We start from the raw sequence: 26,208 nt of genomic DNA, 5'->3' as shown, positions 1-26,208 counted from the left end.
TTTAAAAAGCGCAATATTTTGTTTCCTATGAAAATTATATGAAATTCAGATTTCAGTGTCCATAAAGTTTTATTGGAACACAGCTGTGCTCATTCACTTACATACTGTCTACGGCGGAGTAGAGTCATTAAAACAGAGAACGTATAGCTCACAAAGCGTAAAATATTTACTATCTGGTTCTTCATAGAAAAAGTTTGCTGGCCCCTAATTTCAGGCTCAATGTTTCGGTCATAGAAAGGCAGTATAATTATACACATGATGTAGCACACTTATGCCAATCATTTCCACTCATATACCTAGTTTCTGAAAATCTTTGGAGATTTAAAATCGTTTCAGCTGCATATTGCATTTGAACTCAGCTTAAATACAACTATCTCCACACAGCTTTCTTTGCTCTGACAGGGGAATAACACTTCTCCCTACTCTAAAGCCCAAGGCACTTTGTCACTCTTATGGTACCCCCAGTTTTCACTTTGCACTAATGTTATCACTAGTGTTTATCTAATTTTCTCCCCAAGGAACAGGAACAGGTGTCTTCCAGCTCACTTTTCTCCCTTATTGTCTAACATAGCATTTTGTCCAACTATTGCTCAGTATTTGTTGAACGAATATGAGTGATCTGATTAACTGCATTTTTAAAGAAAATTGATTCTTCGGAGGTTACTTTTTGAGATGTGCCTTCAAGGCGACACAAAAGCTGCCTTGTCCATTGTTGTTTCCCAGAATCCAGAGTTGGATACTATCCTTCAAAAATGCTCTGTATCTAGCGAGATCTAGCTTCAATATCGTCATTCAGATCCAAGGTTTCCTCTTGACCCAAGTGACAACTCATGAAAGCAATCTTTCCTTGGTTTACCGAATGTTTTCGTTTTCATTTCTTCCCTTTCTCTCTGCATGAATCTCTCCTGGGAGGACAAGCTGCTTCTTCTAGTGGCCATCTGAGAGATGAGTCTTAGGACTTCATTTTTGTTTTCATTGAAAACAGTGAAAAATTTGTTTTCATTCTTGACGTTCACTTCCTATACTGTTAATTAATTTAGCATTTTTTGTACCCTGGCCATGAATTTTTCTTCTTCTTATGTATCCTGTGAATTAGAAAAAAATATGATTTCAACCGGAAAAACAGCATTTTTTTCAATCTAATCTTTTGTCTATTTTTGTACTTTGTCTGGCCATCCTCTTTTTTACTACTTTCTCTTTTGTTTGCCTGAAGTATTTCCTACCATGATTCCTTCCTCTTTGATAACCTCCTTTCTCCCTGCAAAATAGAAAGTTCAGTGCAAACTCAAAGAATGAGAAATTCACTATCTAACTCCAAAGAAATTTTATACAGCCCGAGGAATCAATATACTGAATAGATGAGGATAAATTAAATCAAAATAAACTGAAGATAGAGCTGTGTATGCAATTCTGTGTTGAAAGAAGGGGATCTTTTCAAGGTTTGTAAAACCATCTTTGGCAGGGGGGAAAAATAACAAAAATAGATTTACTGAGGGCAACGCTTTAAAAAAATGATTTGGGTATTGATCATTTTTAATCTTTTGCCCTGAACAACTGGGAGATGTATTAGAACGAGAGCCTGCAATGGAAAGCAGGTCTGTTCTTTAACCTGCCCCAATTCACTTTGACATATTTTATATCTCTGGGGATTCGGCCACAAAGTCCATTAGAGCTGGGGAGGCAGTCAGGTCAAATCAATTGTCCACACTGCAGACAGGGAACCCATCATTTACAGTAATTCACCCCCGTCATGGTGGAGGAGAGGAAAGGTTAAAAGCTGGATTGCCATGAGCACGTCTCATCTATCTTTCAGTGTATTGGTAATACCCAAACATTGCTTAAGGAACAGGACGTACAACTTTAAATTATGTTGGATTTAGGGGCCCTATGGGCAGTTCACAAAATTCTATTAATGATATTTTAGGGGGTGCAAAACACCACTTGTAAGTAGAAGTGAGAAAATATCATGTTCCTGCGCAAACCTGATTAATTTTTCATGCTTGATAAGACATGTGCAAGGTATACGATGTGCTCAAGAATGAAGTCCTGAGAGGCTCGGCCAGCTTGAGCAACTGAGGTCCCTGCCCATCCTCCTCTCCGCACCCCAGATTCCACTCTACGTTTAGTGATGTGAGTAGAGGAAGAGATTTCATACATCTGTCATCTACATTTGAGGCATAAAGATAGGTGCTAAACAAGGAAGGAGAGATTGACTAAAAGGGATGTTTAAAAATAAAATTCAGTGATTTCTATATTTCCAGGAAAAAAAAACCCCTCCTTTTATTTTGAGGATGACATGCTTAAAATGTGTCAAATAATATTTCATGGTGGGCATCAACACAGTACAAAGGCGTTCCTGATGCTTCGTTAGTAAAGAGAACCGACTTCAACTTACACACTCAACCCTGCTTTCCTGTGACATCAGCTGCTTCTTAGTCTGTGGTTCAAGACAGATCAACTCGGGTGCACCTGTCCTAGAATTATCAGTGAGGTGCAAAGCTAAATCTGCTTTGCGGAATGGGGGTGAATTAAAATGTCTGCGAAAAAAAAATTAACCTTTTATTCTTCCTTTTTACCTTAGGATTTTCTTTGCTTAGTTTCTCTCTTGAGTTACGTTTTCCAGCACAGACTTTCTTATGGAAACCGAATAATTTTAGAGAAGATCATATCTTTGGTGGAGAAAAGAAAAGAATTTGAGTGAGATTTACTTTTGTTTGGGAGCCCATATATGGTCAATCGAGAAAATGTTGGAAATCAGTACAATCCATGTGGCAAATCTTTCTCAGCCCTTTAGATGTGCTTGTTTCTGTTTAAAGACAGATGCAAAGAAACTGCATCTATAGGAAGACTAGGAGGTACTTTCCTTTGTGTAGAATTACTTTGGTGATAGTTTAGGTAAAAAATGGTCCCATCTTACTGTGAAGAATAAGAAAGCAAAACCCACCGGTAACTGTTTAATTCTTTTCAACACACTTGTCTAAGATGTTGCTACAGATAAGATCTGCTATTATTCTTCTCCGTAAGTCCTGGTTTCCTCCATTGTCAAGGCTTCCAGTGATTTCTGAAGGCACAGAGCAAGTTGAAGGGACAGGGTATAGAGAGAGGAACAGAGACACGTGAAAAAGCAAACAGCATTATATTGCATCAACAGTACACAAGACCACGCCTTGAAATAACCAGTAACCAGAGCAAAACCCTAGTTAGATGGCAACGATAGTTGCGAATCAGGGATAAGGTTTTCACTGGTTCAAGAATAAAATCATGAATTTTTAAAAAGACATCTGCTTTGATCACTCCATTTATAAATATACTGATAAACATCAAACTAGTAGGATTTCAAAACCGCTGTTGAGGCAATTGTTCCGACTTGGAGTTTGAAGAGTGGGAAACATGTAAATTCAATTCAGCTCTCAAATCAGAGAACAGTTAATGCATCTTCAGACAAAAAAAAGTCCTTTGAAACTTGGTCTAAAATTTTGAGAGTCAAATTTCTGCCTAGTGCAGTTTGCAATGGATGAACCAGTTCTGGCGAGAATTGAGTCCTCAGTGGAGACGGTGAGTTGCTGGACTTTGAACAAAGCAGAGCTTTTGTCAGATAATTTGTTGTTTGAAGAATCAATCTAAAATGTATGTCTTAGACAGCCCAAAATAACGGTTTCAGTTGGCCAAATTGTCTGTTACTAGTGATGTCCTAATTCATGGCAAAGCCGAAGGGTGTGAAGGAGGGTAGAGTCTCTTCTGGAGAATTTAAACAAATGATTAGGCAGATGTCTTTCTCAGATGTGTTGAGAAGAGCGAGAAAATGCAATAGATGCTTTTAAACATTTCCAGTAAGCTCTGTATTCTCATGTTTGGGAAATTTCCATCATAACACTTTTAGAAAACGACAGCTAGGAAGGCAGAAGGCTAATAATAATAATTCACATCTTACTCATGATTATCTATTGTCTGTACTTGATGACACACAACACTTCCAGATTATTGCAGCTGGACAAAGCGGTGGAAATGTCTGAAAGTTGAATTTGGTGTCCTGGGGGAACGTGGAGATATTTCTAAGGAGTCAGGGCTTGGTTATGAAGACAGGAATGCTAAAGCAATGCATTCTAAGAGTGACATTGGTATTTATTGAATTAAGAAGCATAGCCAGTGTATTGAATGAATGGGACCTGTTAATGTGTGAGGAGAAAACACTATTATTCTTTTCTTCACTGTCCCTCAGGTGACCTCCTCAGAGAAGACTTCTTTGACCCCCCACCTTACTTAAAAGAGCCTCCTCATATGTCCCTCTCTATCCTCTCATACTGCTCCATTTTTCATCCCTGAACTCACCAACATCTGATATTTTATTGTCTGCTTCCCCATTTTGAGCGTCAGCTCTGGAAGGATATGGGCTAGGCTATGTCCCAACACCTAGAACACTGTCCAGACATACCTGGCCCTCAAGAGATGTTTGTTAAATAAGGGAATGGATCAATGTGTGAATAAAATTAGTCTTTTCTTTTTTATCTTTTCTTTTTTATCAAAACAACATTGTGCAGCTTGATTGCCCACTTTATTAAGTGCGTTTGGCCCAGAATAACTTTCAGCTGTTTCCAAATATCAAACGTGCTGTTAGCGGAGAAGACTTGACACTCATAAGCACTCTAAACAACGTGCTACATGTTTTAAGTGTAATTGTGTGGAAGTTCAATTTATTATAATTGTGTCCTGGAAATGGAGGAACCGTAGAAAAACACCGCATGAGTGGGAATAGCCTGCCAGTTAAAAAATGCTCCTTTGAAATTTTAGTTATAAAAATTAACCGTTGTTTGTTTGAAATTTGGCAAGACATTTCATGTGTAAATTAGAGGAGAATTCTTTCCTTTCTAATTAAATACCTCTTTCTACCCAATTATCTCTTCCCATCATCCCCCAAGTAAATTCTATCCAATAAGGTTAGGAGGATGACGGTCAGCGGGCCCACGAGGGAGAGGACACACTCCTCGCTCCCAATTTCTAGCCAAAGGACTAAGCAAAGGAGGTCGGCCAGTGAGTCTTTTCCTGCATTGTCTTCACCTCGCTCCTCCTCCCTCTGCTTTCGTTAACTGGATTCAAGAAGTCCCCCCACCCCCAACCCACTGTGGCTCAACTTGTGTCCCACCGACCCCCACCCAGTATGGCTTATCCTGTGTCCCCAAACCCCAACCCACCAGGGCCCATCATGTATCCTGTTGTGAACCAAAAACAACCAAAACAAGGAGTCTTCCAATGATTTTAGCCCTCAACATCCAGCAATGTTTTCACACCCCTATTTCTCCAATCAGCTAAAAGAATAGAGTGTGTGAGCATCCAGTCTTTTCATTCTCTTATCCTTTGTATCAGATTCGGGTTCCTGTTAACATACTTAATGAACTAATTTAATAAATGAATCAATCAATTAAAAATTATTAATATAATATTTCATTTTTGAAAGCATGCTTCCGCCTAGGGGCAGATTAAAATTTGTTACAGAAAGATTGTAAAGAAAAAGAATTCGATAATAATTAGTTGCTACTCTTAACGAAAATACAATTTTGCAGGAGATCAGTAGCGTTGCAGGCTACAATAGTACCTTGAAAAAGGGCGCCTGAATTTCTCTAACTCCTCTTTTAGCATGCTGTTTGTGAGACTATAACATTTTATACAAGGAAGGTCTCCTGCAAAAGCAGAGAGGGAAACCTACTTTTGTCTGCAGAAGAAAGCCGGGTAGGAAAACAAGAGGAGAAGAAATGCACTCTGATTTCTAAGGTCAGAAAGGGGAGTCATTTAAGTAAAGGAGGCAACTCCGAGAGTGGGTGCTTTTGCCTCCACTTTGCATTTGGGGTGTGGGAGGAGGTTGTCTCAAATGGCACTTTACAACAACAAAAGACATCACATCAAAGAGACTTGCTGGCAGAGTCTGGTCAGGCAGGGGGACACGCTGGGCCTTTGTCTTCCCCATGCCACTCTTGAATTCTGCGTGTAGAATAGACCAGTGTTTCTGGATGGGGAACTTGACAGAGGTAGCCATAGTGGGGCAAGGTGACTTCAAAATGAGGGCTGTGGAACAGACAGCCTAGGGTGTGACCAGGAGCAGGTGGAAGTTAAAGCTAGACCTCAGTGGGGTCCGTTGAAGTAGCCAAGCAATAGCCAAGTCAGCCAGGGCATGCTGCTGGAATTCGTGCAAGCCTAGAGAAAACAGAATGCCAACTGCAAACTTGGTAGGATGTCAGCAGGATGTCGGGTCATCAGAGAGATCAAAGAAAGTACAGGGGCACTGCATGAATAAGAGGTCTATGCCCCCGTCCTCAATGCCAAAATATCATGTGCACTTTTCCTCTCATAAATCCAGACATAGCAGAAGAAGATTGGAGGATGAAGGGAGAGAAGAAAGGCTATCTGACTCATGAGTATTTTTATCCAAGAGATGTGGAACAGTACCTGAAAGGACTATTTAAATCATTGGATCAGACTAAGCTTCAAACTGGATTGCACTTCTGGTTAAATTTTCTCTGCTAAACGGAGGTTAGTGGCGGTGATGTCGGTGGATCTTCTGTGCAATGTCAGATCTGACAGAATGAGTGAATAAATCTTTTCTAAGAACATAGGCATTGCAGCGTGAGTTAAATTGGTGGCCGTGATACGATTGCAACTGTAAACAGACATGGAGAGTGGTGAAAGCAAAGATGTTTGCGACAGACCTGGATTCAGATTTAAGCTTTGGCACTTAGTGGTCGTGTGTCCGAGACCAAGCTACACATCCGTTCTAAGGCTGGCTGCCCTCATCTGTAGAATGAATTTTCCTGTAAACTACATGAGAAAATGTTTAGAAAGTGCGAAAGGCTTGTCATAACATCTGGCACATTGTATGTATTTAATAGTCAATAGCTGATAGATCTAGACATCTGCCTACACGTTGAACACTTGGTTTGGGAGTTTAGAAGCCCAGATTTCATTTTTGACTTCTCCAGCCTGTGACAGTTTCCTTTGGGTATCTTATATAACCCTTCTGCTGTCTGATAGATACTTGACCTTGAACAAGATACATAAATTTTTTCATGACTCAGTTTTCTCATCTATAAATATGGGTTAACATTTTCTTTTCTATACATTCCTTAGTTTTGCTATGAGAATTAACTGAGTCAATAGATCTAAGATGCTTAGAATATTTCCTACCAAATGTTCAAAAACGATTGGCTAACATATCATAATCATCGTCTGAAGCTTTCTCGATTGCCTCTGTGTGCAATGCCACCTGTTCCCCTGTTCATGCAGAGTGAGCTGATTATGAGTAAAGGATTTTAGAAATAGAAACATTTTGTAATTTCCCTATAAACTGTACAATTTTACCTAATTTGTAAACCTATTATGCAGACATCTAGAAAATATCAAAACTGTGGTTTTTTGCTAATCCCCTTTTTAACAGCTTTATTGAAGTATAATTAATATAACCTGCACAGATTGAAGGCATACAATTAAGTTTTGACATATGTATACACTTGTGAAATCATCACCACCATTAAGATAACAAGCATACTCATCACCCCCAGAAGTTTCTCTGTGCCCCTTTGTCGTCCTTACATCCCTGTACACTGTCCTCCCCCCAGGCAACCACTGATGTGCTTTCTCTCGCTGTAGATTTCTTTACAACTGCTGGAATTTTATATAAAAGAGTATGTGCTGTTTTAGGTCTGTCTCCTTTCACCAGTACAGTTTTGAGATTCACCCATGTTGTAGCGTGGATCACAGGGTATGTCCATAACCAATTTTAAGAAACTGCCTGTTTTCCAAGTGGTCGTATCATTTTTACACCCCTACCAGCCGCGCATGACAGTTCCAGTTCCTCCACAGTCTTGTCAATGTGTGGTATGGTCGGTCTTTTTAATTTTAGCCATTTAAATGGATATTTATTGATATTTATACCCAAACCAACTTCCAAAATTATTGTGTAATTGCAACCCACTGTAGTTTTAATTTGTATTTCCCTAACAACTAATGATGTTAAATATCTTTTCATGGTTTATTTGTCATCCATATACCTTCTTTGGTGAAGCGTCTGTTAAAAATTTTTTTCCTTTTTGGGGGCTGGCTCCGTGGCTGAGTGGTTAAGTTCGTGCGCTCTGCTGCAGCAGCCCAGAGTTCGGATCCTGAGCGTGGACATGGCACCGCTCGTCAGGCCACGTTGAGGCGGCATCCCACATCCCACAACTGAAAAAAAAAGCAACTAAGATATACAACTGTGTACAGGGGGGATTTGGGGAGATAAAGCAGAAAAAAAAAAAAAGATTGGCAACAGTTGTTAGCCCAGGTGCCAATCTTTAAAAAAAAAATTTTTTTCCCTTTTTAAAAGTTGGCCTCTTTGTTCTGTTCTTATTGTTACTGACTTTTGAGAATTCTTTGTCTGGTATATGACTTGCAAATATTTTCTCCCAGTATGATTAGAGCTTTATCAATTTTATTCATTTTTTTCAAAGAATAGCTTTTGTTTTTAAACTTTTTTTAAAATTAATTTTAATTAATTAAATGAATTAGTTTTAATTGATTTTTCTCCATTGTGTTTTTGTATTCTATTTTCTTGATTTCTACTCTGATATGTATTATTTCCATTGATTTGAATCTATTTAAATATTACAGTCTTATAGCCTAAGTTTGAATTTAAAAAACAAATCCACCGGCCCTGCAAGACAACCAGAGTGTTATTTTTCAGCCTGGTCCAATGGCAGTCACTGAAAATGTGTGTATTACCTTTTCAAAACTAATATGGGCTGCTGTAACAGTGGCCTAGCACAATACGTGTTTACTCTTACTCATGCAAATTTCCTTTGGCACCAGGGATGGGAGCAAAGCTGTGTGAGCTCTGCTCCACAAAGTCAGTTGAGGTCCCAGGCTCTTTCCATCTTGTGGCTTCCTCCTCCTCTGGGACCTTAGACCCTCTCGGTTCAGCCAGCCGCAGAGGAGAAGAGAGAGCCTGCAGGGTCACACAGAGGATTCCATGGGCCTGGACTGACAGGCGGGAAACAGCACGTGGCACTCACACTTCACCTCGTTGACCACAGCTCGGTCGCACAGCCTCGTCTAAGCCTCCCTAACTAACTGTAGGAATTTGTAGCACATGTGGTTGAGCTGTGTGCTCAAGGAGAAAGGAAGGTAGCTTGCTGCACAATTGTCCAGGCCCTGACCTGCTGTCCACTCAGAGCCTAAGATACTGTGCCCTAAACCAGGTTTTAAAATCCGTGTTAAGAGTCCAAGCCCCTCCAGTGAATGGTTCCTGGAACAGTCTCTTTTCTGGTTTGAACTTGTCCATTCACCAAACTACATTGCTTTTATTTATTTATTTATTTATTTTTTTACCAGTAACCCTACCAAGTGGATTTATTCTGTGAATCTGGATCTCTGCCTCAGTTTCCTGATTATTCACAGTGGTCCTTTTAGCGCTCTTTTTCTTGAACCTTAGTCCGTTTGGCTGAGTCTCTTACAACACAGCAATCTTTGTCAAGCTCCAGATATCTCAGATGCTGCCTGGGGGCCTGCTTCACACCAGATGGACCCCACTCTCATCCAGATCCATAAGAGCACCTTCCAGTGGTCCAAAACCATGATGGTGGACGTTGTAATCTGAACCTCAGGGCCCCAGCAAGTAGGAACCCCACAGGTGATCGGTTCCTCTTTCCTCACTCTCCTCGTCCCTGATCTGCTGGACATGGAGATTTGACCGTTCCCAAAGGCCTTTGCATTCCCTAAGTGGTCTGATCATTGCCATGTCCTTTGAGGACAATCCCTTGTCCTGCTAGAGGGCGGGCAAGGATGCTTCTTCTCTTCCATCTAATCCACAGAGGATGATTATTATGAATTAATAATCATCAATAATTTTAAGTCTTATGCCTTCAAATACTTTACTGATTATCTTATTGAAATATCCTAAAATATCAGTTTCATTCAAAATGATGTTATCGTGGTATTTTAAAGCTTAGTGATTTAAAGTTCCTTACCACATATTTCTTTAAACTGAAAACATTTTTTAAAAAATATATATAATTTGTATTATTTCTGTTAGAGTGCTAGGAATAAACCAGGTGCTCGCTAGACAAGCGCATGTCTTCCGTAGACACATGGTAGTTTAAACTAAGTTCCTTTTTCTTGTTTTAAAATATCACCTTTTAGTCTCCTAAGTTGAGGTGAAACGGAAGTTCAAGTTCAGCTTTGTGTCACTCTGATAATCAGCTCACATACAAATGATACTATAAACGATACACGTCATTTATCTTTTTGGTAAAACACAGTAGGCTCTGTTTCGAACAATTTTTTGTCACGTTGTCTAATCATGCTTATTGGTCTAGCGGGACTTGGACTGAATTCACTTTACACATATTAAATGAGTGCTTTTCCCCCTTCGTGCACGGTTAATTAACCTCTAGGTTATTGCCAGCCTCATAATATTGTATTTGGCTTGCCGTTCTTAAACGCACAGATCAGCAATTTTGCTGTTCTGTTATATGCAGGAGAGCAACTTTGCTTACCTGCTAACCTCTGGCTTCTCCATGCAGATTTTAACTCGAGTTGATATCTGTTAATGCGACAAAAGGAAGGCAAGTGTTGCCCTGATACATGCTTCCTACTGAGTAAGGCAGGTCTGGACATTTGGAAAGAAATTGCAAGATCCATCCACGTTCTGAAGCATGGAAATGATATGTGAGTGGTGGGGTCTTCATCATTTAAGTAAGTAGTCGGAGTTAACTCGTCTGACTTTCACATGGTATTGATCCTTTCTCTCTTGGGAAGAGCTGTGTGGATTTTTGGTGGTTGTTATTCTTGGGGCGGGGAGCCCGTGGAGGGAAGGAGAGGATGAGTGGAAATGAGACCATAAAGACCGGATAACTAATTACTGCGCACAGGGACTGACGGGCGGTATGATACGCAGATCTTTGTTCTCAACCGAAGTGCTTCATCTATAATGGAGATTACGGTAAAGACAAAATGAAGTTGTCTAAAGGAAAATGATGTCTCAGGAGTCGTTATAGTGGTTTGACCGCAAGTTAATAATGTGGCCAGCACTTAATAGTGAACTGCAGGCCTACATTATCTTTGAACGGATGCCACTCATGAGCAATCCAAACAGGTCAATTACCAGCAAATCTCTGATGATCTCAGTACATCAAGGAAGAGCCGAGAAGAATGCCCAGATGCGCAGACACGTAAGAACTGAAACAGGGTACAAACCAATTTACCGAAATGGAACTTAACCCTCAGAGGAATGAAACCAGCCTACTACATATTCATTTCTATCTTATTAATTATTTATGCAGGGTGTGAACCTGCCACTTGAAGCAAATTTTACAAACCAGTAAGTGCACATATTTTAAAATTCCTTTTCCTGCAAGAAATGGTATATCCCTATGAGACAGGGAGAAAAAAAAGGTGTAAATATTAGAAAAGGTTCCTCCTCTCTTGATATTTATTGTTGTTGGCAACTCTAGTTAAGATCAACGCTACAGGTTTCTGGACAAACCAAACAATCCTGTAGTAAACACAATAAGAGTCTATCCATCTCTCATAAATGTGTATGTCTCACTCTCATTAATATTAATGCATTGCATACAAGCATTGAGGCGATAATAGACCCCCATTAAAATCCATTTGTATTCATGAGTTTTTTTAAAGGTTCCTCTTCAATCGTTTCTTCTAAAAATGTGAGTCAATGATCTTCCTTACTTCAAAGATATTTCAAACATAGCTGACTAAATACAATAAGAACCCAATTAAAGTTTATTTACAACAAATTTCCATAGACAACTTGACAATAGATTGACCCATTTTTCCCCCCTAAAATCACCTTCATTTGCTCTATTAATTTACATACAGTACGTTAACCAGAAAGTGTAAGACGATTCCTGTTTTCTGCTTCTGTTAGTCTTTGTACTTTGCACTTGACAGATTGACAGCTGCCACTCAGTCCATAACTAAATCCATAAACTAAACTTTTCACACTGATAAAGGCAACTTAAACCAGATACTCAGAGTTATCCACTGTAGAACATGTCTTGGTATTCTTAAAATCACCCAGGAGCTGTAGAATATCGAAAGCTAGGAATCTTTGATAAATCTCATGTTCAAAAAATAAACATTCTGTTTGCTAAAGAATTTCTCTTTTCACTAGTTGCTACTGATTGCACAGAAACACTAGTAAGGAAGGGGAGGGTTCTAGGAAGGCGAGTCAGTGGAGCAGACAGTCTGTATTTTCATGCAACCATTGTGTTTACAGGGAGGAGCGAGGCTGTGAGATGGAGAAGCAGGGGGTGGAGTAATGGCTAAACTCACTTTTGTAATCCCAGTGATAAATCTCTTCTGGATTTTCTTATTAAAGGAATACTTCATGCTTTTACAGAAAAGCCTACCATACTTTCAGAAACAAAATTACAAAATTAAAAGGCAATTCAAATATTCCTGAAAGCAAAGCAAATCAAATAAAAGAGGCAGCCCATTTTTCAATAATTCCTCCTCATCAAAAGGACTAAGCTGAACTATTCAGTTCACTGCACCATGCATGCGTATTTTCCCTGGGCAGCACGTGGCTGAGCCTTCACGAGGTAAACAAGTATGAGTGAGGTAGTCTGAGGTCCCCAGAGATTTGAAATCTACCTAGGAGAGAAAATGTGCAGTCAAACTGCAAGGTATGTTCCCTGCCACTACGGTTTACAGCTTGAGATAGGTGGCTTTCATAAGGCTGAACCCAGCTTGGGGAACGAAATATCCATCAGACATAAAGGGTCTACATTCATTTCCCAAGCAGGAAGCAAGGGTACCATGAAGACAGTTCTAGGAAAAAGATACATGTTGTATGTTAATGCAAATTATTATACATTACCAATTATAATTGTTATGTATTACCAAAATATATATGGCAACAAATAGTTTTGGACCAATAGGCAGTATATATACTAAATATGTTCTGTCTCCTCTGGTAAGGGTAACAAAAACAAAAATAAACAAATGAGACTACATCAAACTGAAAACCTTCTGCACGGTGAAGGAAACCATCAACAAAACGAAAAGGAAGTGTGCTAATGGGAGAAGATATCTGCAAATGATATATTTGAGAAGGGGTTACTATCCAAATACGTAAGGAAGCCATACAACTCAATATAAAAAAAAAACAATCTGATTAAAAAATGGGCAGAGGATCTGAATAGATATTTTTCCAAAGAAGAAAACAGATGGCCAACAGGTGCATGAAAGGTGCTCAACATCACTAATCGTCAGGGAAATCTGCAAATAGAAACCACAATGAGATATCACCTCACATCTAGGTAATAGAATGGCTATTACCAAAAAGACAAGAAATAAGAAGTGTTGGCGAGGATGTGGAGAGAAGGGAAACATTGTGCACTGTTGGTGGGAATGTAAATTGGTGCAACCACTGTGGAAAACAGTGTGGAGGTTTCTCAAAAAAAACGTAAAATAGAACTACCACACAATAGTGTATGGACTCAAGAATGGCAGTGATGAGTGATGGGGAATGCACATGGTCAGCCTTGCCAACTAAGGCCAGATTGGTTTCCAGGGTAGTTGTACCAAGTTGCAAACAGGGATTTTTCACTTTGACAAATATGATAAGTGTGAAATGTATATGAATTTAATTAGCATTTACTCTATTAATGAGACTGAACGTTTCCTATTCTGTAAAATACCTATTTATGTTCAATAAATGCCTTTGTTTTTATTCTCCTTACAATATTTTGGGTTTTATTTTAAAATTTTATTATTTTTTCATTTTTCCTTCTCCCCAAAGCCCCCCCAGTACGTAGTTGTATATTTTAGTTGTGTGTCCTTCTAGTTGTGGCATGTGGGATGCTGCCTCAGCATGGCTTGATGAGTGGTGCTACGTCCACGCCCAGGATCCGAACCGGTGAAACCCCGGGCTGCCGAAGCAGAGCGCGTGAACTTAACCACTTGACCACAGGGCTGGCCCCATCCTTACAGTATTTTTGTTTGTTGGTTATTTTTAATGAAGGGTAGCTCTCAATTTTAATATAGTTGAATTTATTTTTCAATTTTTGTTTTATACTTTCTGCATTTCAATGAAGAAACTCTTCCTTACTCTTTGATTCTAAAGATATTATTCAATATCATTTTTAATGTCATAATTTTGCTTTACCCTTTTAAGCTATATTTGTCTAGAAAAGATTTCCTGTGTGCTGGATGAAATATACAGTTTCATTTGCTGGGCATGGATAACCAGCTGGCATGGCCTCACTTACTGAATAGTCCATGTTTCTCCCCACCAGTCTATATTACTTGCTGTTTCATAGATGAGACTTTCATATGTGTGTCTGCCTGCTCCCTGGCTCTCTATTCTGTTCCATTGGTTAAATCATACTTTATTAATTATTTTAGTTTTATAATAATTCTTGATACCTGATTTGAAAAAATTGACTTCTTTACAATTTTGAACATTCCTGTTATAAATATGGTATATATTTCAATTTACTTACCTCTTTCAAAAAATGTTTGTCATTAAAATTTTATAATTTTCTTTTAAAGAGCTCATACTTTTTTTAGATTTAATTTTTGGTAATTTAAAATTTTTAAAGAACATCTTTTTAAATGTACATTTTAAACTGATTTTTGATGATGTCTATAAATTAAATAGACTCTTGTGTATCGAGTCTATAACCACAAACTTTGCTAAACTCTTATTAATTTTAGTTGGTAAACTATTTAGGTTTTCTATGTACAAATCACATTCTCTACAAAATGTCTTTTATGCTTTTCCAGTCATTGAGTATCATGTTTATTGAATGTCTTTTTTTGGGGGGGGGGGGTAGGAGGTACATGCCCTTTACCAGTTTAAGGATTTTCTTTCAATTTTTTAGCTTCCTATGGGATTTCCACTTTTTGCTTTTTAAAAAACAACCATTGGATACTGCATTTTATCAAATGCTCTTTCTACTCTTATTTAGACAATCGTGTTTTCTCATGTGTTTTGTTAATATAGTGAACTGCCTCAACAGCTTTCTAGTTCCTATCATATTTAGCCTTTGCTCTATCCAATACATAGAAGCTTGCAGATTTTCTTGTCTTCTTGAGTCAATTTTAGTTTTTCTTTTTTTTAACTATGAGGTCTACAAAGGAAATCTGATGACGAAAATAGGCAACACATTTTAAAACTTTGAATCGGTGACAAGGATGTGATTAAAAGATGTCTGATTAAAAGAATTAACAAGGTTTCCATGGTAAGAATTAGAGGTGGTGAAAAGCCAAGAATCTAATTTGGAAGAAAAATGAGGTTGGTGTAGATATCATAAGATGAGCTCAGTTACTGTAGCAGGGAGACTTGAGAACTAGAAAGAAACAAACAAAAAAAATAAGACCAAAACTTTGATCAGACAATATTTGGGGGATCTTTCAATAGTTAACATGGCTAAAATACCAAATCCTTGTTTCGTTTGCTTTATACTTGAGGACTTAGTGACCAAGGGGCTGTTATGAGATTCTTAGATGGTTCAAGTCCCACTGAAGTCAGCTTCTGATTGGATTGGCTCAGCTACTCAGCCATTTTGCCTCCAAAATTTGTTCTTTTCAACCAAAGACTTCTGAATTAATTTTACATGAGTTATATGAGAGCACTACTGTCCCCAAGAATAACGTAGCTAACATTTATTGGGAATATTCAATGCTGGCAGTGGGCTGTGCAGTTTCTACTGAAAATTTTCTGTATTTACTTAGGAGAGTGTGTTATATATAACTCGTTTGAAAATTTTAATTACTTATATCTTAGCTACAGGATACCAAGACAGTAAAAAGAAACAAAAACTATTCTAAAATTTTACCTTTTTTCATATTTTCGACCTCACATGCTTTTTCTTCATTAAAATCACTCCCAGTTAACTGAGAGTAAATAATACATTTGTTTGACAGCATAGAAGACACACCCACGTGTCTTGGCGAGGTCCCCTTCTCCCGCATTATTTTCTTTTTCAAGCTTTCCGTTGCTTGAAGTGCACCTGTGACTGCTGTAGGTAGGAAAACTTAATAATATGTCATTTGTATCCTAATATTGTTTTTCTTTTAGATGCTATCATCCAAAAGATTAATTGGAGAGTTTAACATAAGTAGCCCAAATCCAGAAGGAGTCTCAAGTCCAAATTTTCAAACTATTACATAATTATTTATCAACTGGTTTTGTTATGGGCACATTGGGTCCTTGTTGGCCCCCAGGATAGAAATAAAGAAAGACAACACGCGGGAGTAGAAAAGGAAAAGTTTATTAGCTTGCGCACAGGAGAGGCACACGGCAGCCAGCGCAGGAAGGAAAGGGGCAGGTGACCAGCTCATTAGGGAGCAGGATTGTGGGATTTATATTAGGCAAAGGCTGGAGAGGAGGGCCCTGTCATGGCGTGTAGAGGTGGGGTTTTCCTTGCGCTTGTGCTGTTGTTCGACATGCCCCCACGTGTGTTGCATGTATCGTTAGCATGCTGGCATTCAGCCCCTGGGTGTGATTTTTACTATGGTAACGGGGCAAAGGTCACCTCCAGTCAACTCCTGGGTTCTAGGAAAGTCTGGAGGCTGCAGAATGTGGATCTTGGTGGCCGCTATCTGATTCTCCTAGATTGCCAATTGGTTGGGGGCCTTATCTTGTTAGGCCAGGGGACTTGTGGATGGCCCTATCTCCTTTGGCTGGGTCCTGTTTCATTTTAATCCTCAAAATACCTGCATTAGTAAGTATTATTACTATTAACCCAGTTTTTAGATGAGAAACTTGAGGAATAAGGAATTCAAATAATTTGTCCAAGGATGAGGATCTCATTGGTAGTGCCAGAATTCAAATTCTAGCCGCTTGGTTCTAGAGATGTACTCTTGACCCAATGACCACATCCTCCCATCCCAACAGATAATAAATTATCCCAGAGATAATTCCCCAAACAATGGTTTAGCACTTTTGAGATCCTCCACAAACACACCTTTACCGAAAACAAATAAAAAATAAAAATTAATGTCTAAAGAACAATAAAATTGATTGACAGGAACATGCCCTGAGCTAAATTCTCTTCCACATTTTAACCAGCAATGGATTAACCAAAAGATATTTCAAAAGGGATAAGAGGAATGGAGTCAGTTCTGGACAATTCACATGTTAAAATATTGGTAAATGGCCATTTAAATGTTTAAGATGCTACTTATAGTACTGCTAAAAGACAACTATAATTAATGTTTCCAAAAAGGAAAAAAACAACTAAAATCAATATCTTCTCCTTCTTTTAGCCTTTGATTATAGAACTAATTATGTTTTTACATAAAAAAGAGTTTTGCCTTGATTATATCCCATGATTGCTTGAGCTGTGCATCATTTTAAATCACATCGGTCTAAAAATCAGATCTTAATGTGATGGCTGCTCTAATTAAGGTGATGCTTGCACTCAAACGTTTGAATGTAAATAGCTGAAAAATCCCCACAATTTATTATTTTTTGAATTTTTGTTTCCTTATTACAGACATCAACTGATATTCGTATTTATTTGTGACATGCACAATTTTAGAAAAAAATTACTCCTGGGGGCTAAGAAAAATATGAAACTATTATGCTCTAATATACAGCATGTGTGAAAACTGGGAAACAATTACATTTACATATTTCTTTCTTTATATGTATATTTACATATTTGTATTGATTTTCCACATTTTCTAACATTACCCACCCTGTGAATTGAGGCTTAGGGAATTATGTTTTTGAAAGTTTATAAAGTTTTATTGTTGAGGGAAAGATTTAGACCATGGTAAAAACCATACGTAAATGAGTGTCTTAAGTAAAAACAACACAAATTCAAACATTTTCATAAAATATGTGTAATTTGTTTGCAAGCAATGTAGTAAATTATATGTTTCACAGCAATTTTAGTTTGCATATTCAATACACAATAAACGCGTTCTCCAGAAGATGAGTATCCATGGTTTTTTATTACACTTCACATTTTTGATTCTTTCTGAGAAATGTGAGGCGGGAAGTTTTGTCATTAATATGTATTTTTCCTACTGTTTTAATTTATTACCAAATGCAAAAACAGATCAAATGAATGCATTTGCTGTTGTGTTTTGTAGTCTTAAGTAATAATTTATGTTGTGTAACACAAAGAATATAGAACACAGTATAAAAGGAACACCTGACTTTTGGGGTTTTGTTTGAGCTCTGCCACTAACGAATGTGCTATTGAAGAGGAGTCTTCATCTTATGTGAGGCTTTGTTTTCTCATCTGTAAAGTGCTGGGGAGGAGACCAAGGTGTTGCTCCTCTGAGGGTTCTCCGTGGACCAGCATTATCTGCATCACCGGGAGCCTGTTGGAAACGCCGGCTGCTGGCTTCCATGCCAGGCCCATTGACTCAGAATCTGCATGTTAATCAAACGCCCAGGTAATTCCTACGCTCACAGTGTGAGAGACACTGAGCTGGAGGAGCTTGGATGTTCTTACCGCGTCTGACGTGTGAAAATGGATCAGGTGTGACGTTTAACGTAAAAATACCCACATATTTTAAAGCGATGGAAAGTGTCCTAAAAGATACAACATAAATTTGGTACCATAGAGATTTAGGTTAATCCCAGGACAAACAGTTACTCCCTGTGTGATCTTGGGTAAGTTACTTAATTTTGATGTTCTCTTGTAGGAAATGGGTCAGTGCTATCTATCGCATTGGGATGATGTATTAAAGGAATGAAGAATGTGTAATATAGCTGAAGTTCAATAAATGTTAGTTTTTCATTCATTTTTCTCCCTGCCACCTGCCCCCATCCCCATCCCCAACTTAGGTTGAGCCACAAACAGGTCAAAATGAATGAATTGAACTCTATTGAAAAGCAGCACAATAACAGGTTCATACTTCCAACCTCAGCTGAGCTACAAGTTCCAGTTAACTCCTACTCCGTTCTTTAAAGTTACTCTTCCAAACCTTCTCACTCTCTTCAAATACAGCATATCAACTCTTCCTGTCATATTTCAGCTTCTGCTAGGCCAAGTCAGTGATCTACAGAGGGATGAGGAGGTAGAGAAATGCAGGACCTGAAACTATAATTACCTCTGTGGACAGGAAAACATGGAATATCAGTGCCAAACACGTGTGGACACCATCCCATCAAGTGCAGGTAAATAACCAGGGGGTGTTGCAGGGTGGAGAGCGAGGGCAGAGCCAGGGGAAGATAATATCATGGAGCTCAAAATTGGGAATCCCTGACCTTACCACAGAGCAAGGACCAAGCTTGTTTGTTTCACTGATAGATACCCACTGCCCCTCAGTGCCTGGGACTTAGCATGTGCCCAGTAAATATTTCTAGATGAGTGAATCAAGATGAGGCTGAAGAGCAGACTAGCTAAGAAGAATAGCTGCAAGTGGGGAGATTTGCTCTTGAGTACTAAGACCATGGAAGACAGTGCCTAGAGGTGGGAAAGATGCAAGGTCCTAGGCAAGATGCCCAAAACCAAAGATGAAGGCAGAAACTGTGGGAGTGAGATCACTGGGCTCAGGCTCAGGAATGACAAAGAAGCCAGTTATCAAAATCCAGCTTCAGATCAGGACAAGGCCAGTGGCAAGAAGCCTTTGGATGCTTCCAAAGGGACCATGAAGAGAGAGGAAGGACTTCCACACTAAAAGGAAATTCCCTGCTCTCTTAGATGGTACTGGGGATTTGTTTTAGTTAGGTGTGGGAAGACACTCAGACGCAGAAGTGATTATCACAAAGGAGAAATTTCATTATACTCACAGTTCCCTAGAGGCGGGAGGCATGGCATGCCACACAGGGCTGCATGGAGAAACACAGTGAAGTGAGGTGGACGGGCAGGAGAAGAAACAGAACGGTGCAGTTACTGTGAGAAGTGGGGAGTAGGAGGGTCCTTCTTGTTGTATAAGTGAGATACAGAGATCAGATACTTGTAAATGCGCTTGGTGATCATACAATATGAGCTGCATGTCCCCAAAAGAGGGACTGACAGAGCTGTGCCCAAGGCAGTAAACGAGTGTGGCACTCAGAGTGTGGCCTATGAAAGGATGCCCAGGCATTAAAACTAGAAAATAAAATGATGGTTATTACACCTGGGATGGGTCAGGGAGCGTCTTCCAGATGTGTGGGTGCTGGTGTGCTGCACTGGCAACATCCTGGACAGTAGCCGGACTTCAGAGAGGAATGGTCGGGGGTCCCCAGCCTCATGGTGTGGTCTAAAGGTGCTGACCCCGAAGGGCCCTTGTGGACTGAGATCGTGGTGATCTCCCTGGTACCCAATGTGGAAGGATGATACTTTGGTGCTGAGCAACACTGCACGATATTGTCACACCCCTGGGGGAAGCAGGGGACCCCCAACTGTGACTGAAGTTAAATTTATCATCAGCCCATTAGAGATGCAAACTCATAATCGGAAACTAAGGAAATTTTGAAAGCGCCAAATTTTGCGGGCTACAATGGTACCTGTTTAAATGTGACAGTCATTTAAAACGTAGCTGGGAATTGGGTCCATGTGGAAATGGAGACGTGTGATGGGGATGTGTGTTTGAATATTAGCTCTCCAACTTCTATTCAGCCAGGAGTTGAGAAGGAGATTCCTTTTAGAAAGTTGTTTTGGCTCCACGTAGACACAGATACACATTTCCCCCAAATAATTAGCCTCTTGTTCCAACAATATTAAAGAATTTATCTTTTTCCCACTAGTTTGAGATGCTTCCTTTGTCATCGACTAAACCTCCATATATCATTTAGGCCGGCAGTTCTCAGGGTTTCTGGCTGCAGAAGTTCTTAACATTTTTTGAGAATCCCAAAGAGCTTTTGTTTATGTGGGTTATATTATTGATATTTACTACATTAGAAATGGAAACTAAGAAATATTGAAAATATTTATTAATTCATTAAAAACAACGAGGCTATTACATGTTAACGGAAATAACATTTTTATGCAAAAATAACTGTATTTTCCTACAAAGGAAGAAAAACTAGTGAGAAAAGTAGATTGCTTCCCATCTTTTGGAAAATCTTTTAACGTCTGGCCTCATAGAAGAAGCTGGAGTTTCATATCTGCTTTTTCAGACAATCTGTTGTGATTTCTCGTTTTTGTTGAAGAATGTGAAGAAAGTCTGGTCTCACATAGATATGTAGTTGGGATGGGGGGACCTTGTACCTGTCTCTGAGGGTCTCAGGAACCCCAAGGGGTGCTTTAGTCTATTTATAGACTTTTCTGTTCTTTTCTATTCATCTGTCTGTCTCCTGAACTAGTATTTCACTGGCTTGTTTTAGTCATGTTTACAATACCTTTAACACTCCATACTAAAATTTCCTTATTCTTTTCTTTTGTTTCAAAGTTTTGTAGCTATTTTCACACTTTCTTTTTTCAGTTAAAATTTAAAATAATTTTATTATTTAGGAGACATCCTGTTAGAGTTTTAATTGGAATTGTATTGTTTATAAAGAAATTTGGAGGGAATCTCCAAATTTGGAGGGAATCCATCTTTAGAATACAGAGTTTTCTCTCTAATATTACCCCAATATCTGAGAAAGTGGGACGAGAATTTTGGCCCATTGGGCTCCTTAATGGGGCAGGGTTAATGCAGTGTTATACATCTTCACTAGAAGGTAGCCAAAGCCCAAATCTCTGGGTTAAACCCTATGAAGGTAATGAGAGTCATTAATACTATCAACTGTTTTTGAATGTAACATCGAATGGGAAAAGGTCCCATCAGCCTACTGAATTTGATATTTTATTTGTTGTTTCTTTCCAAGCTTCTGTAAAGTTTTGTCTTAACTCTTATGGTTGAAACTTGGTGGACTTCTTTGAACCTTGCAAAAATATAAAGCAGTAAAACCTACGACATGTGCTGCATGGAAAAGGATCTTAAGTGGGAGACAGAGCACGAGAGATTCTGGCTTCTCATCTTGTTTGTCGCCCTATCCACCATGGGTTTAGAGAGCAGCTGAATCTCTCTGAGGTTCAACGCTCTCATCTCTAAAGTAGGAATAATGATACTCATCCTCCTTATTTCAGAGGACTTGGAGGAATGTGAAGTGTGGTGACACGCTCTGTGAGGTGTTTTATGAATGTGCATGGCACTATGGAATGTCAGATAACGGAGTGGTAGAGCTGGGCCAGGACCTCAGAGATTAGTGATCCCAGGAGAACTATGTATTTCCTGTTTCCCAGAGCCAGGGGGTGGAATTGGGGGTCTGAGGAGGAGGTGAAGTGGAGGTGCAGGGCACACCGCCCATTGTCCTGTATGGATTAGGTTTATGCCTTATGCTTTTTTTTTCTGCTTGAAGAAAGAGAGATATTGCTTTTAAACGTTTCCATTTCTGGTCAAGACCCTCATTTTTTTAGATGAAGAAACTGATAAACAAACAGAGAAGTTATTTTCTTATTTGCCCAGCTTGACAATAGTGGTGTTAGACCAGAAGCATGATCTAATGCTTAATGTGTGATATGCATTCAATCTGCTTCAGCTTTAATTTAAAATCTATACAAAATTTGATTATCTTTGTCTTTTAGTCTGGAATCCTGATTTTTATGTTGAGCTGTAGCCAAGTATAGACATACTGTATAAATAAAGCCAAATATTAACACACAAGGTAGATGCCATTTAGTTCATCAAAATTAATATCTTCATCTTAGAACCAAATATTTATATACAATAATTCATGAGTGTTAGTTATATGAAGACATTAGGAAACTTATAAACTTAGAGAAAACCAAAATATATTTCAATGAGATATCTCTTACTCTGGGGCATAAAGGAGAATTCAATTGAAAGGAGAAAAATCAGATGCTCCTTGCTGAAGTATAACCTAACTCCTGGAGAAGTTCCATTCAGCCTTCTGTGTGTCCTGTCTACGTGATGCCAAAGATCCATGTGTCCCCAAGTATCAATATATTTGCATAGAGATAAGAAGTTTAGAAGAATATCTTTGGTTTGCTTTGATTTTTCTTCAGGTAATCTGTTATATGGGTGCAGATAAATGAATTGTTATTATTGGATCAAATTTTATTGAAATGAAAGAAGTACATAATAGATTCCTTTTCTAACATGTCTTGATTTTAGTACAATAAAACTTGAGCCAGAATATTAAATATACTCTGGCCTGCAGGAAGACAATAGTGGTCCCGTCTTGGGAAGAGAGGAGGCATGTGGCCATTGCGTGGTTTGTTCCTTCTGGAATGGTGTTGAGCACACAAAAGCAGCTGGTGGAGCAGAACATATGCCTGGCCTGCAGAAGCAGCTTTCATCAGGAGAACTCTCAGAGACATGGTCAGGTGTATGAGTCCCTCATTGCCTCATCAAACTATGGTACTGTGCCCGCCTAGCTCTCCAGCAGGTCTGGACATTAGACTATAGGAGAGGAATCCTAACTGTTGGGTTAAGGATCTTTCCAGTTTCTTGAAAATGGAAGCACTGGCCTTTCCTCTGTTATAATCAGGGGCTAGAATATCATAGCATACAATGAAAATTTTTTTAAGCAGATGATTTAAATAAAATATTCAAAGAGTTTCTTAATATTCTATAAGGTAGTGGGTAGTGATGTTTAAGTTTCCTGTTAAATTTTTGGCATGACCTTAAATTCATACTCCGAATGACAGAAGGGTGGAAAAGTCCTGACCTCATGTTGCAATGCTTACACTTCATTTTATAAAGTCAACTTTACAGAAAGCAAGGAAGCTGCCGAAGAGAAGGCGTGGCATATGTGTGCAGGCAATATGCTTCCTTACTAATGGCTCTTTGTTACAGAAAATAATTTGTTCTGGATGTTGAGCCCTTTTTAAAACAGGAAAATGTAAGTCTCATTTTACACAGACTCTGCTTTTAATTACAATTTGACAAAAGAAATAACCGCTTTACCTGTTTGATTTGCCAGAACCTTATCTAGCACCACCTGTTGAGACCTAGACACTCAAAAACTGACAGATTGCAGAGAACAAAATTATGTAGCTGGCATACCAACTAGCCTTGATGCCAACAAAAGCATAATATAGCCTTTGTACTAGAAATAAAACAAAAATACATTAAGCTACCAACTGTAGAGGTTTAAGAAAGCCACATTTAATTATATACAAACAGATCCTTCTAACAAAGAAATATAATGAAAAATGGTCTTGGAGTTAAAAGGCCAAAATTTGCATGGTCCACACTTGTGACTATCACAAGTGTAAACAAAACAGAATTTCATGGCCCCGTTGATTTATATTAAACACGACAAAGGGATGCCGAACTTGTATTCACGGACTGATGGGTTCAATCAAGTAACATTTGCAGTGTGAGGAAATAGCACAATGCATTGCCATAAGTGGCAAAACAAAGAGCTGTAATTGGTGATTAGCTTGTGAATGTACAGTTCATTGCAATCGAGCTTATGAAGAGTATATTGCCTTTGAAAGCTCACCTGCCTTTGACTTTTTACATGTGTTGACTTACACAAGGTTAATGCTGAAATGTGCAGTCAAGACATAAAAGGTTGTGTGGGTGCCTCCCCGATTTTGAAACAAAGGAATATAAAGGCCAACTTGGAAGACTGACATTAGTAGAAACATAGTGTAAAATGTTTGAAAATATTGATGACTCTATCCGTTCATTTTGAGCCCTTACTTTTGGGCTAAACGTTGCACTTCATAAACATTTCACTATCCTTTAGACAAACCCAAAAAGTAGGTATTATTATTCCTGTTTTACAGATGAGGATTTTGAGGCTTAGGGAGATTAATTAACTTGTCTAAATTTACTTATAAATTAACCCCAGTCTGTCTGGTCCTAAAGCAGTAGATGTCTGTGAAGCTTCTCTTTCACTGAAAGGTGATTGTAAATTAATGGATTTGGATGCCCAGGTCAACGAGTGTGACTAGAGTTTTGTTCCATGACTGAGATGTAACTAAAGAGGCAACTCAATCAATTATATCAAAATGTAACTGTCTGATGAAAGGATGTATTAATATAAAGGCAACACTCTATGCAGAGGTTGAAGAACAAAGAAGGATGGACAGGGTGGTAAATAGTGTTCAGGTTCGTACAGGAGAGATGTCCTTCCAGTTCCGAAAGACTGGGACAAAAGTATCCCACTGTGAGGAGGAACAATCAAGTTCACATCGCTCTCCTTCACTGATGACAATTTAACTCCTATACTCTGATTCTGGGCTCTTCGAGAAAACTTCTGATCTTTAATTTAGTCTCAGAAGCGAATTGGTCCACTGAGAAGGAGCGCCCTGAGCAAATGACCAGGGCTGTGGATCTGGCATTAAACTTTCTATTGTGATTTAATAATTGGCACTTGGGTTTATAAAACAGACTCCTGCAATTTTAATTTGCCTGAATACATCTCTTTGAGGTTAATTGGTTGGATGCACTAATGAAAGACAGTCTCTCAATGTGAAAAGCTGAGGACTAGGACCTGGATCCCAGCACTCCCACCGCGGACACTCGGAACACCCCATCTGAGTCCTCTCCCTCATCCTGATGGCTCCTTAAATGGAAGCAAGGTCATCAAGCTTTTCCGTTCAATTCTCTCACTCTTATAGATGGAAGGAAATAAGGCAGATAGGTACAAAAATGTGTCAAATTAGATAATTGATGTGGAGGTTTGACTGTGCTTCTCCTTACGAATTTTTAGGAAAATTGGTTGCAAAAATTGGGACATGGTTCCCACAGTTCAATTGTCTTTCACTCTCAAATCGACAGCTAGAGCTCAAATGTGTTGGAGCCTTTCCAAATCTGCTAAGGCTGTCAAAGTGTCATTCATTGTTTTATTATTATTTGTAGTCAATGGGGCCCTAAACTAGAATCTCGGAAGGTGTATTAAGTTGTAACAATGTGACTATACACCTATTGTGATAAGTGATGGAAAATATGTCAGACAGTTTTTAAAACTTTATGTTCTAAATTTTTACAGCTTTTATAAATGACAAAACTGACTGTCAAATAGTTTATATATTTTTTCTCTGTTCTAATGGACTCAATTCTTGGTTGAATGCTTTGCTGTCATTGTCTTGAAATTCTTAATAATTTTTGAACAAATTATATATAATTTAAATACAATTTATAATTATTACCACTGGCTAATAGTTGGCAAAGCCTCAGTTTGTCTATGTTCAAAAGCTTATATTTTTCCTGAAATAATGCTACTTTTGAGTTGAAAACACAATTTTTGTAAGGATGAGTTTTAAAAGTACTGAATAGCATTCGGAAACCATATATAATCTAGGTCAAATGTTT

This window comes from Equus przewalskii, chromosome 31 (genome assembly GCF_037783145.1).
Source record: "Equus przewalskii isolate Varuska chromosome 31, EquPr2, whole genome shotgun sequence".
NCBI lineage: Eukaryota > Metazoa > Chordata > Mammalia > Perissodactyla > Equidae > Equus > Equus przewalskii.
Note: the sequence above shows the minus strand (reverse complement) of the source record.